This window comes from Ochotona princeps, chromosome X (genome assembly GCF_030435755.1).
Source record: "Ochotona princeps isolate mOchPri1 chromosome X, mOchPri1.hap1, whole genome shotgun sequence".
NCBI classification, from domain to species: Eukaryota; Metazoa; Chordata; class Mammalia; order Lagomorpha; family Ochotonidae; genus Ochotona; species Ochotona princeps.
In genome coordinates, this window is record NC_080865.1 from 14194518 (window position 1) to 14208796 (window position 14279).

The following is a 14279-nucleotide window of genomic DNA, read 5'->3' on the forward strand; positions in this document are numbered from 1 at the left end:
AGCATTCTGTCCCAATGAGTCAGTGATGCTTCCCATCATCTCTAGGTAGAGACGATGGCAAGAAGTTGGCTGCTGGTAATTATGAAAATGCCAACCCCGGTCCTTTGGCAGTCCCTGGAGCTAGGAAGTCATGTCCTACTTATCGCAGTGTTCCTTATGCCTTGTTCCAATTTTTTCCTCATCTATTTATTACACCACCTATAAAAGCATGCAAGTTTCTCAAGGACAAAGACCATATGCTTATAGTCCTCCTTTAGGAAAAGATGGAATGAAGAGAATAAGAAAATCTGATGTGTACCATTTTAGGATGAGCTGGGAAAATGTCTCTACCAGCAACCCATACAGCGGTCAGTGCCATAGACCACTACAACCTCAAATAATTAAATTCAACCTCAAGGGGCAGGAAAAAAATAATAATGTTCTTTCTGTAGAACTGTTTGCTGAAAATAAAAAGAACAAGAGCTTATTCCTTCTGGTATCTCAGATGTGAGCAGCCCAGGACCAGGGAGAATGTTGTCTGATGGGTCTGCTTAGTATATCAAATTTGCTTATAGCAACAGGGCAAAGAAGAACTTTGAGAAGAAGGGTAAGCATCCCTAATTCCACGATCTCAACTTATATTTCACCTTTTCTTTTTCCTTTAGAATTATAATTCCTTTAAGGGATTTTTTGTAACCAAATGAGCTTAAAATAGCATGTTTAAAAAACATTGTCATTTGGGGTTACTGCAACCTATCGATTCATATTTGAAATTTAAGTAAGAAAATTGCCAAGAAACCACCCATCCCATCATGTGCTCAGTAGTTTTGTTTGTTTGTTTGTTTTTCCAACAAAGAAATCTGTCTACCCACTGCTTTCTCTGATTCTTCCCTCCTTGAACAGTCACAGAGGCAGCAGTGTCCAGACCCAGGTGCCATGGAAGCCACGAGAAGACTGGGCTTTGTGGAGAAGCCCTGGGGCTTCCAGGCATCTCCCAAGAACTCACCACCCAGAAGCAGAAGCAGAAGCAGCGACCTTCGGCCTTTCATGCCCCCTGGCTGTGGGATCCTCCCTACCTGAGAGAACAAAGCACAGGTGACCTGGGGGCGCTGACAACCCCTCCCTCCCCCCCCACAGCATCCTTTCCCTTCTCCACAACCTTTCCTCCCCCACCCCACCTCATGACCCTGGCTGAGGGAGGGAGAGGCTGGAGGGGTCAGAGGAATCAATAGCAACAGCCAATCAGAAGCTCCTGCCCTTTCCCCCCACCCCCAAACCAACAGCCTACCCATGTGTGTAAATCTTGACAGTAATTCATATGACATCACTTCCAGCCAGCAAGAAAATGCTGGGCGGCCAGAACCTTCCTGAATACCCCACCCCCACCTCGCCGCACTGCCACCCTGGAACATTGCTTACCATCTTGGAAAACCACCTGTTCCTGCTCCTCGGAAGCGCTCCTCCGCTATCCCAGCCCATCCATGTCCCGAATCAGGCAAGCCACAGAGGCTCCTAATGATTCAACAGAAAAGATGAAGGTGGGTTTAGGGGGATCCAGGGAGTAAGAGGGGTAGCTGCCTGTGCAGGTTTGAGTGTTTGTTTATTTTTTCTTTCTCCTGATTTAATGGTAGGAAAATCCTCTATATCAGATGAGGATTAACAGAGATGAAAGAATGTGTCTGCCTTTCGAATCACCAAAGCCAGGGACAGATTTTGCTGACAACACCAATCGGCTTTAGCCCCAGGCCTTGGCCACCCCAGCCCTCCTGCCCACTCCATCTGCCTGGCCCATTCCCGCCTAAAGCCCTGTCCAGTCCCAGTTCCCTGACCCCAACTCCAGCCACAGCAATACGGAGCCATCAGTTGGCTTCCTGACGCCCAAATAGCGTTATCAGCATTCTCAACAAGGACGCAGTTATGTAACTGTGAGAGCTGGAGAAGGGTCAGGGCAGCTTTAAGTGCCTGATGCTCTCCCGAAATGGAGGCTGCAGACTGACTTCCTTGCTGCTCGCTGGCTGGTGGTAGATGATCTCAAAGCAGATCTTGAGGGGGCTTTCCATGCCAATACACTAGACACCTGGTCTGAGTCCACCCACCACCACCACCACCACCACCACCACCACCACCAGGACCCTGTTCTCAAGTGGCCTGAGCTTTCTCAGCTCCACCAGGACTGAGCTGAGACCCTCGCTACTGTGACTGTGGCTGGAATCTCTAGGGTCAGTACCCTGTACCCCTGCACCCAGTAAGTGCATTTTAACAAGAGGGAGCTCTAGGGGAAATCCGAAGCCTTTAACATCCCACAAGCACTGCTTTATGGAATAGTATCCAGGCTGGCAAGGCGGAAGGAGGGGTTCCTCTGGTACCCCTCACCCATTCTTCTGGCCCCAGCAGATCCACCAGGCCTGGGGGTCGGGGTGGGACCAGAGCTTCCAGGTACCCATGCGAAACTGCTAAGTTCTGACTGCCCTGGAGTTGGCTTCCTGCAACCTCTACTGGCCAAGAAACAATACAGGGGCTGGGCTAGGGAAGGCTAGGCTAGAGGGCGTTCTGAAAGGGAGGATTGGAATGGGAAGTGCAACTGACTGACACGGGGCCCCAAGAAGACACTGCCAGGAGGACCCTGCTGGCAAAGATCAGAGAAAGGGCTTTCCTTCCGGAGCCAGCCCCGGCTGCTGCGGTAGTCTTGCGCCCCACACTGGCACTTGGTGCTGACACACTTGCCCTTCTCCCTGCCCGCCCCCTGAAGAGGCAGGAAGAGAGAGGAGGCGCATGCTGAGCCAGCATGGGAAATCCAGGTGGCCCACAAAGCCTCACTTGGCCTTTACAGGTCACCTCCTGGAAAAGCAGCATTAACATTTCACACACACATATGCACATCCCATGGAAACAGAGCCATTGCACAGGTGAGGAAGGTTTCAGCCTAAACACTGGATGTTTATCCAAGGAGAGGCCCAGGAAGCCAACTCCCCCCCAGAGACCTGGAAGGAACTTCTGCAATCACTCCCCTCCACACGTTTCCTTGCACCCCATGCCTTTATATGCCTTACATTTCCATGCCTTTATTTAAAGCAAAAGGAAACCTGGGCCCAGAAACTACAACAGCAAAAACCCTTATCCTCAGTTTGGACCCCCTACCCCGGAAACAGATCCTGGGAAAGCAAATGGAAACAAAAGGGAGCTGTCAATCAATCCACTGCTGTGGCCAACTGGAATGTCATCCTGCGGAGAACCCGGCTCAGCTGCAGAGCCGAGCCGGGTATTTCCCCACCAATTCCCATGCTTGGCACACTGCTCAAGATGAGCAGCTGACAGTCTCACAGCAACCTCTGGCTGCCAGGCAGTACGATGTGGATGTGCCAATTCTCAAAGGAAACTTTTGGGCTGGACTTGTGGCACAGCAAGTAAAGCCATCCATGGCTGTGTCGCCATCCCATATCAGCGCGCTAGCTGGAGCTCTAGTTGCTCCACTTCCAATCCAGCTCCCTGCAGTTGTGTCTGGGAAAGCAGCAGAGAGAGGCTGGTCCAAGTGCTTGTCTGCCCACACCCATGGTGAGACTCGGATGGAGCTCCATGGTCCTGCCTTGAAAACCGGCTGAAATCTGGCTATTGCAGCCATCTGGGAGAGCGAACCAGCTGACAAATTCTCTCTCTCTCTCTCTCTGTCATTCAAATAAACAAATGAAGAAGGAAGAAAGAGGAGGAAGAAGGATAGAAGCAGCAGAGAATTTCTCTCTATGGCATCTCTTACAGCACACCCTGAAGGGAGACAAAATCCCTTGTGAAAGCCATGAGAAGCTAAGCTTTCCACCTTGCTGTTGGTAAGGAGGTGCTGGGTTCAGTGGTGACATGGGACAGGGAGGGCATGGGAACTGATTGCTACAGAGCTGCCTTGGGTGGCCTTCGGTGTCTCAAACTTCTCCGACAAGTAAGGCTGGCCCTCAGGGTTACTGCCACTGGTGGCCACCCAAAACTTTGGCCACCTGGAAGACATAGATTGGCCCTCTGGCCTTCCTGCCCTGGGGATCCTTTCAGACATCCTGCCCCCAAATGAACAGTCATTGGGACTTTGTTCTTTTTCTGTCCCGTAACTGCACCTGCCGAACTCTCAGGTTTCCTGCTAGGCTTAGCACAAGCGCTACTGCTGCCGGGAAAGTGGCCCATTCCCAGTGCTCTGTCTGCTCACGGCTAGCCACCTGCCCTGCAGCTCCTAGTGTTTAGATGGCCAGCCTCTTTGAAGATGGTCGCATTTGAACCAAGTCCACTCTCCACACCCTCATCCCCCTTCACCCCCTCCCTTCAATGCATGCCCAGCACTGCCCTCAAGCTAGATAGCAATAAGAAAGACCTGGGGGCAAGAAGTCACTGGAGCTAAGGGTCTGGATAGAGAAGGAAGACAGACCATGACCTTGAGCGTGCAGCACAGAACACTGAGAAATATACGAATTCCAGGTTTGGGCTTGGTCTCTCAGAGCGCAATCAGGCAGATCTGCCAAGACAGGAAGCTAGAACATATTCTAGGGAATGACTAGCCTGAGCGATAACTTTTAATATTGGGATATGAGCGTGTATTCCTGTCCCAGGTGCCACCACAGGGGTTGCTGAAGGCAATCCAAGTCCAAGGAGAACTGGGGGGAGAGTGACAACGTGGCCCCTGGCCCTACCCCTGGCTCTGACCTTTTAGGTGCTGTCACTGAGCGATGGTGGCAGGAGCCCTCAGTTCTTACGCCTCTTAGGGGACAGAAAACAGCTCCATTATTTGGTCCACACCCCCTCAGTTTTCATGTGAAGAGAGGTTCGCCGCTAGGGGAGCCCGGATCGGTCCTCGTGCTTCCAAGCCCTGGATTTTTCTGGGACTCCAGCCAGAGACAGCTATGGCCACCTCACAGACGCCCCCCACCCCCACCGCCTGCTTGAGATGCACAGAATAAGACCTTACTCCTCTTGGACCTTGGGTTAGACCCATTGTGTGGCTAAAGTCCCCAACTCTACTGGCACATCCTATTGCTTCCTTTGTTGTCTCTCTAGCAACCTTGCAACATCAAGCCCAGTTGCCAGGTACACGCTTAGCGCTGCAACCTCCTTTCTGCAGCCGAAAGAGGAAAAGGGGCGGAGGCAACCGACACAATCCTCTGACTCCAGGCCCAGTGACGTCGCCCGCAGGGCAAGCCGGGACGCGCTCCGGGTGCGAGCTCAGCCTCCATTTTGGGGCGCAGTGGCGCGGCAGCGCTGGAGGGCCAGCGAGAGCCACAGGTCTGGACGTCTCGGCACCAGTGCCTCTCACCCACGCCCCTTCCGGCCTTCCGAAGACTAGTTCAACTCGCTAGCCCCGACTGGCAACCACAACGAGGGGAATCTTCCCCTTTAAGGTCACGTCCTTGCGAAACCTCTGCCACCGTGTCCTAGCCTCACCCCCGGAAGCCGAGGGGGCGGGGGCTCCCGGGCGCCATGCCCGGAGCGGCCGCCAGAGGGCGCCGTGGCTGTAGAACAAGGGTGGGGCGGTCCCGGGGTCCTGCCGGCTCCCTAGCCGGCGCTGGTGCTGCACCCACACACGAAAAGTCCCAGGGTGCTCCCGAGCCGGAAATGTTAGTCATACACCTGGTGCCGCAGTAGGGCTGGCTGAAAGAGGGCTGCCAGGGCGGGCCTGACTTGCCAAAGGTCACACACCCTGGGGATGATCTCCCAGGGCCCTGCCCTCCTGACCCAGCAGGTAGCTCCAATGCCAGAATGATGCCCTGTTTGTCAGCTGGCATCCTCCTCAAGGGCCGCTGCTCGCTACCCCCCTCCCAACCCCCAAGGCACCTCCTTGGAACCTCATCTGAAAACACGACTCTTTCCTTATCATCCAAAGTAGGTGTCTCATCATTCCCCAGTTAAAGGGACCATAACTTCTTGCAGAAAAGATGGCTTGGGCACTTAGGGAGCAGGCCAACTGCAACACGACCCTGGAATCTAGGCGTGTTATTTCAAAGGATGGGACATCGGAGACACCCACAGGATCACAGGATCGATGGAAGGTTGCCCAAATTCGCCAAAGGTGTAACAGTCATGTGTAAGAAGAGTGACTGCGATGAATTAAAAAAACCCAAGGAAAATTAATACCCATTCTACATCCATGAGGTTATAACAATACTTAAACAGGAAAACCCTGATATGGCGACATTGCCACTTCCTGGGTGTCCTTCTGAAAACTGCTAACTAAAAGGAAAGCATCCCGGATCTCTTCTGCCTTTGCTTCATGGATGGTGTTTCAGGGAAAGCAACTACAGCAGTCTGTGATTATCAAACAGTCACAGCTAACTAACAGACGAGTGCTGGCATGATATTTTCGCTGTGCTGCATAAAGGTCGTGGATCTTTTTTTTTTTTTTAGATTATTTATTTTTATCACAAAGTAAGATATACAGAGAGGAGGAGAGGCAGAGAGGAAGATGTTCCCTCCAGTGATTCACTCCCCAAGTGACCACAACGGTCCAGTGCTACGCCGACCCAAAGCCAGGAGCCAGGAACTTCTTCTGGGTCTCCCACACGGGTGCAGGGTCCCAAGGCTTTGGGCTGTCCTCGACTGCGTTCCCAGGCCACAAGCAGGGAGCTGGATGGGAAGTGGAGCTGCCGGGATTAGAAGCGGCGACCATATGGGATCCTGGTGCATTCAAGGTGAGGACCTTAACCGCTACGCTATCGCACTGGACCCACAACCCATCACGGGCCTCCTGATGTGATGTGCTGCAGTAGGTGCGGGGGTACCTCTGAGGTATTCGTGCCCCAAACAAAGGCAAAACACAAGGAACCCTGAGCTAATCAAACCTCCAGCTCTAACCACCACTGCAAGAAGTAGGAGAGATGGTGAAACACATTAAAAGACATGAAAGATACTATCAGTTAAGTATAGACTAGAAAGTTCCTCAGGCAGCTCTACTTTGTTTTCCCAACAAGTGAATGGAATGGGGAAAGGAGGAGGAAAGGATATACCTTGTTTCATCAAAAAAAAAAAAAAAAAAAAAAAAAAAGACGTAAGAAACAATTCCATTTTTAATCAGTTTCACACTAATCAAAAGAAAATATCAGATAATATTGACGAACTGTTGTGTAGAGTGCGATAATGGTGTTTGTTTTATAGAGTGCAATAAAGTTTTGAAAGTTTTGCTCACTAGCACAAAACACAAAGGTGTCTGTGGTGAGCTGAGATGGTGTTTGTGACTCACTCTGAAATGCGCCAGCTGCAGGCAGCGGGGGAGAATGGAAACCAACAGCAACAGAAAGTTGTTCAGCTGTGGGAGCTTGGTGGTGAGCAAATGGGGTCTTGCTGCTTTTGTGTCCCGTGAAATGTTTTTGTAGTAACTTTTCAGAAGTGTACTCTGTGAGGTGGAAATTATGACATAGCCAGGTAAGCTCGCTGCTTGGCATGCTAGCAACCCGTATCGGGAGTGCATGGGTTCGAGTCCCACTCGTGCCTCCAATTCAGCTTCTTGCTGATGCATATCCTGGGAGGCAGTAGAGTCACTGCCAAGCACAGGAGAGACCCAAATGGAGTTCCAAGTGTCTTACTTTGGCCTGGCAGGCACATGGGGAGTGAACCAAGAGAAATAAGATACATACTCTCTCTTCATTCCAAATAAATAAAAATGAATAAACATTTTAAAGTGTGCTCTCCTCATTTGGCACCTTTCAGATATGTAGCTAAATCTATTTGATATAAAGAAACTTTTCTAATTTATTACTATTATTATTATTTGAGAAGATACAGACAGCTGGAGAGCTCCCGTCCATTGATTCACTCCCCAACTGCTGGCAGTTGTCCTGGTGGAGCCAAAGTCTGGAGCTGGGCACTGAAGCCAGGCCTTGCACACGGGCCACAAGAACGCAATCACTTTGAGCCATCTCTTGCTACCCCCCCCCCCCAGGGCCCACACTTCACTCCCGAAGCTGGAATCAGCAACAGACACTGTGATCCAATCCATAGGCAAATGTCTGCCCCCAAAACGTTTCTATGTTCTCTATATCTCCTTCCATACAGTCCTATGAACTCTCCCATATTTCTTTCATCCAACAGTGAAAATGATCCATTAAAAAAAAAAAAAAAAAGAAGTGGTCCAATGAGCAACTCTCCCTTCCATTGTTTAATCAGCAAACGAGCTCATCCATAACCCAGAAAGCAGAATGGTTCAATTGAAGGGGCACCTGAGAATCAGAATGTCTAAATGCATTACATTCCTTGTGGGTTTATTGGTTTTGTTCTCCTTCATTTTTGTTTAACTACATAATCTTAAGAGATCGGGCGTAAGAAGCAATGATTTCTCACGGACCCTAACATATGCTGTCTTGATGCTAAAGCCAGTGAATGGCAGTTACTGATCAAAGAGAAGAAGGTTTCGGCCCATTGTTGGGCCCAAATCCTCCCAACCAGACCCTTCTCACAGTTTATCCTCCTCTTGTAAAATGGAGCTGTTTTACTTCGCCCTAATTAAAGCCTGTAGAAGCACTTTTAAAGAGGACCCTGAAGAGGAACCATGCTAGAGAAGTGAAAACTATCATTAATTACCTTAATCATCACCTTAAATACCTACGTCGACACGCCTGCCTGTTTCTGCGGCCAGGCAGATTTCTGCAAAGGCGTAATTAAAAGTAATGACGTCATAACCACAGATCGCTGCTCTTCATCCAAAAAGTTGGAGAGTTTCCAAAGACTTGTGAACTCCTGATCAGACTTTTAAAACGTATGAAGTACATTAAGTCCCAGTTCCCCAGATGGGAGCAAATGTATGCAGGAAAAAAGCCTTTTTTTTTTTTTTTCCTTTTTCTCTTTGTAAGGTCAGCGAGTGGGCATTAAACATTGCCCAGCCTCCAGAAAGCAGCTGTGATCAAGTGAAACGCTGAGCTAGGGTGTTTGCGAAAGCAACGTGACTGCCTGCAGGCCCACCACCCCTCCCCCCAGACATTTGTACCCAGTGTCTTAAGTCCTCCCCGGAAACCAGATGGTGAGCACAATATCGCCGTCTCCTGGAACGTGGCAAGGAACGAGACAGCGTCTCCCTGAGCATCCAGCACCCAGCCGCCCGCCCCAGTGCACCAGGCATGCGTGCTCTTTGGAACTGGGATTCCAAGAGCCCAAAGATCCTGGCAGTGGGAGCCCCTGGGATGTTTTGTCCCATCTTCAGGGATTGTCCCCGAAAGGCGGGCATGGTGCAAGGCATGTTTGTGTGTGACTCAGCACTTTCTGGTTATCCAGTCTGCTCCAGAGTTCACTGTACTTCGTGTTTTATGCTTCTCGGCCCCCACGCATTCTGAAGTTCACTGTCCGTAGTTTCTTCACACTACGACTCCACCTCCCGCCCCAGGTGTGGCCGCTGCAGATGGATTCACCAACGCCAACAATGAGGCCGTGGCCCAGGAGTCCGAAGCAAGCTAGCCCCCATTGCCTAAGTACGGAGAAGCGGTTCCCAGTGTTGGACTATAAGGCTGCCGCTTTGCAGTGCAAACATCTAGAGTGCCCGAACCAGGTAGTGCCGTCCGGTCGCTCCTTGTGGCCTCTGGAGGCAGGTGCACACGAGACCCACCGGTGTAGCACACACACGGATTCTTTTCACAACAAAAATTTGCCCTAAGTCCAAGAGTACATAGGCTAACGTAAACATGAAAAGTGTAGGAAAGCAGCAACGTAAACCATTCACGTCTTTAGCACAACAGAACGGTACTTCCTGCACGGAAACGACTCCACACCATGCTTTATAAAAATGCCCAGCATGGCAGGTGTTCACACCAGCATCACCGCACATGTGTTGTTCATGCGTGGGGCTGTGATGTCAGTGACAGCTGTGATGTCACTAAGGCTCAGGAAGGTTTTGGCTGTGTAGCCATCTTCCGGAAGCACTGTCCTAGATGCTGTCCCTTGCGAACCCAAGTCTCTTGTGATGCAACGCATGATGGCAGCAGCCACCAGCCATCAGCCCTCCCCTCTCCGGCATCCTCTGCCCTCCCGAGCAGGCACCCTTCATTGAGCATCTCTTCTGCTCGGCCTACCTCCAGCCGTGGCTAAGGACATCCCTGCCTCCTTCAGTCCTGTGGTTTCTTGCCCCAACCGGCCCAACGTGGTCTTTTCTCACGCTCCGCACTCTTGCTCCATGTTTGCCTCAGTTCAGTTCTTATCCAGACCTGCTGGCTTTCCACCACCTCAATGGCCCATGGGCTGCTTTTCCAACAAAGGCGGAACTCTATTCCATATCATCCAAGAATGCTTTGATCATAAGGTGGATGTTCAGCAGAGCAGTGATGATGCTGGTTGCCATGCCTGCATCCGGCATCACAGTACCTGGCTTCAGCTCCCACCTCTGATCCCGGGTGCTGGTACTGGGCTCCCTGGGAAGCAGCAGGTGGTGGCCCAAGTAGTTGAGTTCCTGCCACCCACATGGGAGACCTGGAACGAGTTCCAAGGTCCCAGCTTCATCCTGGCCCAGCTCCAGCTGTTTCAGACATTTGGAGAGTGAACCACTGAATGAGAGATAATCTCTTTTTCTCCTCTCCCCCTCTCCCTCTTCTTCCCTCTCTTCTAAACAAAGAAGTTTTTAAAGCATTCATTTTTATTTTTTATTGGAAAGACAGATTTACAGAGAGGAGAGACAGAGTGAAAGATCTTCCATTCATTGATTCACTTCCCAAGTGGCTGAAATTGCTGGAGCTGAGCTGATCCGAAGCCAGGAGCCAGAAGCCGCCCCCTCCAGGTCTCCCATGCAGGTGCAGGGTTCCAATGCTTTGGGCCATCCTCTACTGCTTTCCCAGGCCACAAGTAGGGAACTGGATGGGAAGTGGAGTGGCTGGGACAGAAACCGACATCCATATGGGATCCCGAAGCTTGAAGGGAAGGATTAACCGGTTGAACCATTGTTCACGGCCCTAAATCAATTTTTAGAGAGTGCTTTGGGCAGTAATTAACAAGAAACTTCATCTGATGACTTGTAGCAGAAGCTTTCAAACTTTTTTGCTCTCAGGTCTCCTGCACATAGTTAACAGTTATTAAGGCACTGGATTACGGCTCAAGTACATGAGTTCATGCCAGGCACCAGGGAGATCTGGATGGACTGCCTCGGGCTCTACCAGGCCCAGCCCCAGCCTGCGGAATGAAACTATGAGTAAAAAGTCACTCTCTTTCCTCTCTGCTCCTTCCTTCTGCTTCTCTCCTCCTTCCCCCTCCTCCTCTCCTCCTCCTTCTCCTTCTTCTTTTCCTTTTCTCTCTTTTTTTTAAGATTTATTTTAATTTTTATTTTTTTTTTTTTTTGGAAAGTCAGATATACAGAGAGGAGAAGAGACAGAGAGGAAGGTCTTCCATCCGATGATTCACTCCCCAAGTGAGCGCAACGGCTGGTGCTGCGCCGATCCGAAACCAGGATCCTGGCGTGTTTAGCCACTAGGCCACGCCGCTGGGCCCTCTCCTTCCCTTTCTTTGTTCTTCTTCTTCTCCTCTCTGCCTTTTTCAGAATAAAATAAAATCTCAGGGTGCGCACTGTGACACAGTCCTTCAAGCCACTGCCTATGACGTTGGCAACCCATATTCGAGTGCTTGCCGTAGTCCTGGCTGCTTTGCTCTGGATCGAACTCCCTTCTAATATGCTTGGGAAAGCAGGAAGCTGGCCCAAGTGCTTGGACGGCTGGCACTCATGCGGGAGATCCAGATGGAGTTGCCATCTCCCAGTTTCAGTCTGGTTGTGATAGGTGTTTGGGGAGTAAGACAACAGATAAGAGATCTGTCTCTTTCTGTCATTCTGCTTTTCAAATAAATAAATCTCTTTCAAGATAAAATATTAAATTATAAAATTGATCATCATAATACCTAGTAACCGTAGATGGGGCAGGGAGAAGCAGAGAGCTGGGCTTTTAACATCTCCACGGAGCGGAGTCCAGGTAAGTCTCAGCAGCAGCATGGCACGCTGAGCATGCTGAGCAACTGCATCGGGCACAAGCCAGACTGGGTGGACTGTGCCTGCTGGTGCATGCGTAACCCAGAGAGAGTGAGAGTTGGTCAGGCTTTGCCGCAGCACCAGCTAGCAGATACTGGCACAGAGGGAAAACTTCCTTGAGCTAAACTGCAGTACCACCTGGAGTGGGAGAGGGCCCAGTAGGGAAACAGTGGTTACTTCCCTCTGGGTCGCCACTCCAGCTGGTGAGCATGAGAATCAGGACTGGGACAGGCATGGTTAGAGAGATGTCTCTGCTCCCCTCCAAATACAGGAAGGGAAAAAGAGAAAGTTGAAGCAATGGTCACACCCACTTTCCTAAAGCCCTTGACCCTTTGCACCTTAGCCAAATACGTAAAAAAGTATCAAAAATAAAATTTAAGCAATTAAAAAAAATCTCCACACAAGAATTCCAAGTATCCTGAGTGAATAGCTAAGTCAATGTTAGAACAAAACAGTTCCGTACAATTGAAAATGCTAGAAAAACAGGTTAGTTAAGGTAGTCCTCTGATGGAAAAGGAAACCAAAAGTTTAAAGTACCCTACAGAAATACCATAAATGGAAAGGAAGAGAACAAATAAAAACTCAAGTAAACTTACAAGGAACTGAGGCATGGTGAAACGTCATCACTTAAAGGATTTGAATATAAACAGGCTGAAGTTTCCTGTAAAACAAGAGCAGTTTGCTGACTCTTGGACAACAAAATCCGATACTGTGCTGCCTGCAAGAGTCATGCAAACCCAAAACATTATCAAGAGAGGAACAGGATAAGGGGGTATTCCTATGTGAACAGAAGAAAAGCTGGGATTACTCTTTTGGGAGCAGACCAAGCAAATGTCATAGCAAAAAGGCAGTACAATCAATAAATAAGGTTGTTACATAATGATCAGATGTATATCAAATTATGAGACTCAAAAAAAAAAAAAACCAAACACTGAATGTTCATGTTACAAAAACCATTGCAACAATTTCCATAAAAGATAATGGCCAAAAGGCAAAGAAAAAAAAAAAAGATGAATGTTCTTTTCATAGGAATCTTCAACATTCCACTTCTGGAAACAACGGGCAAAAAAAAAAAAAATTGGAAAATACTATGTGATTGATAGTTTATTCAATAAATAATTGTACATGACTCACTAGCTCCTAGAGCCTCACTAGCTGCTAGAACCTGTGTTACAGGCTAGAAAACAATTCCATAAACGATGGCGTTTAACAGAGAAAGAATAAACATGAAACAAGTTAATATAATCTTTTCAAGAGCACACACATCACACCATTCGCAAACAAGCGTATTAAAAAAAACTGTAATCCTATGCTAGACAATAAAGACTCATTGTTTCCTTAGTTTTGTGGGATTTTACAGTGTTTATTCACCAACTTAGGTTGTTTGGATTCACAGAAAAGCAAAAGCACCATCTACCAAATGGTCAAAACACGTGGCAATAAAATCTTAAAAAAATGAAACGGGCAGTAAATCACACCGGTTTGTTTTGCAACATTTAACCTCTGCCTTTGATAGCACTTGGATTATAAGAAATCCGGTGGGCACCTGTTTGTTTTGCTCCAGTCCCCATATCACCCTTCTCTGCAGATAACATCGCCTTAGGGGATGTATGGTTGAAGAGAAATTTCTGTCCTCTGAAGATTTGCTAGAAAAAAAAAAAAAAAGATTTGTCAACAAGAGCTCAATACAAACAAAGCCATACAAATTTATTAAGATGGTAAAGAGGGGGGAAAAATCACAGCCATGCGATAATCTAACAGCTCAAACTTATCTGGAAACTTCGAGAAGGGGACTCCAAAAAAGTCTGTTCAGAACTGGGATTTGTGCTCGCTTCGGCAGCACATATACAAAAATCGGAACGATACAGAGAAGATCAACATGGCCCTTGCGCAAGGATGATACGCAAATTTGTGAAGCGTTCCATATAAAAAAAAATAAGAAGTGGAATTTAAAATATAAGTTTGTTTGAGTGCAAAAACAAATATTGCAAAGCACGCACAAGTTTTGAAAATCCATTCCCATATGCTTCCTTGTTTATAGGGGAGGCAGAGGCCAGGGACTATCATGGGAGCCGTAATGATGTTTAGGGCAGCTCAGGGGACTTGGAGAATGTATAACAGCCTGGGGTCTAGTTTGTTTGGCTTGCAGAGTAGACAATGGGTTGTAAATGATAGTCTATGAGATCAAAATAGAGAACAATGGTGGCAGCAAAATTCTTTCCAGGTGTGTTGACAGATTGAAGTCGTTCTTCCTGTGACAATGGAAACTCCAAGAAGGGACCAGAGGTCACTGTGTTCTTCCTTGGTTGTTCAGCCTTCAGGCAGACAAGGAGAGGCTCAGAAGAAAGAC

At 48.7% G+C, this 14279-nt stretch overlaps 1 non-coding gene across 1 annotated transcript; it reads left to right on the top strand.

Moving 5' to 3' along the window:
- The first annotated feature begins 13753 nt into the window (after nt 1–13753).
- Nucleotides 13754–13860, top strand: LOC118760445 (U6 spliceosomal RNA). Its single transcript, XR_004996789.2, has one exon. It is a non-coding gene; the product is annotated as a U6 spliceosomal RNA (small nuclear RNA).
- Nucleotides 13861–14279: the final 419 nt, after the last annotated feature.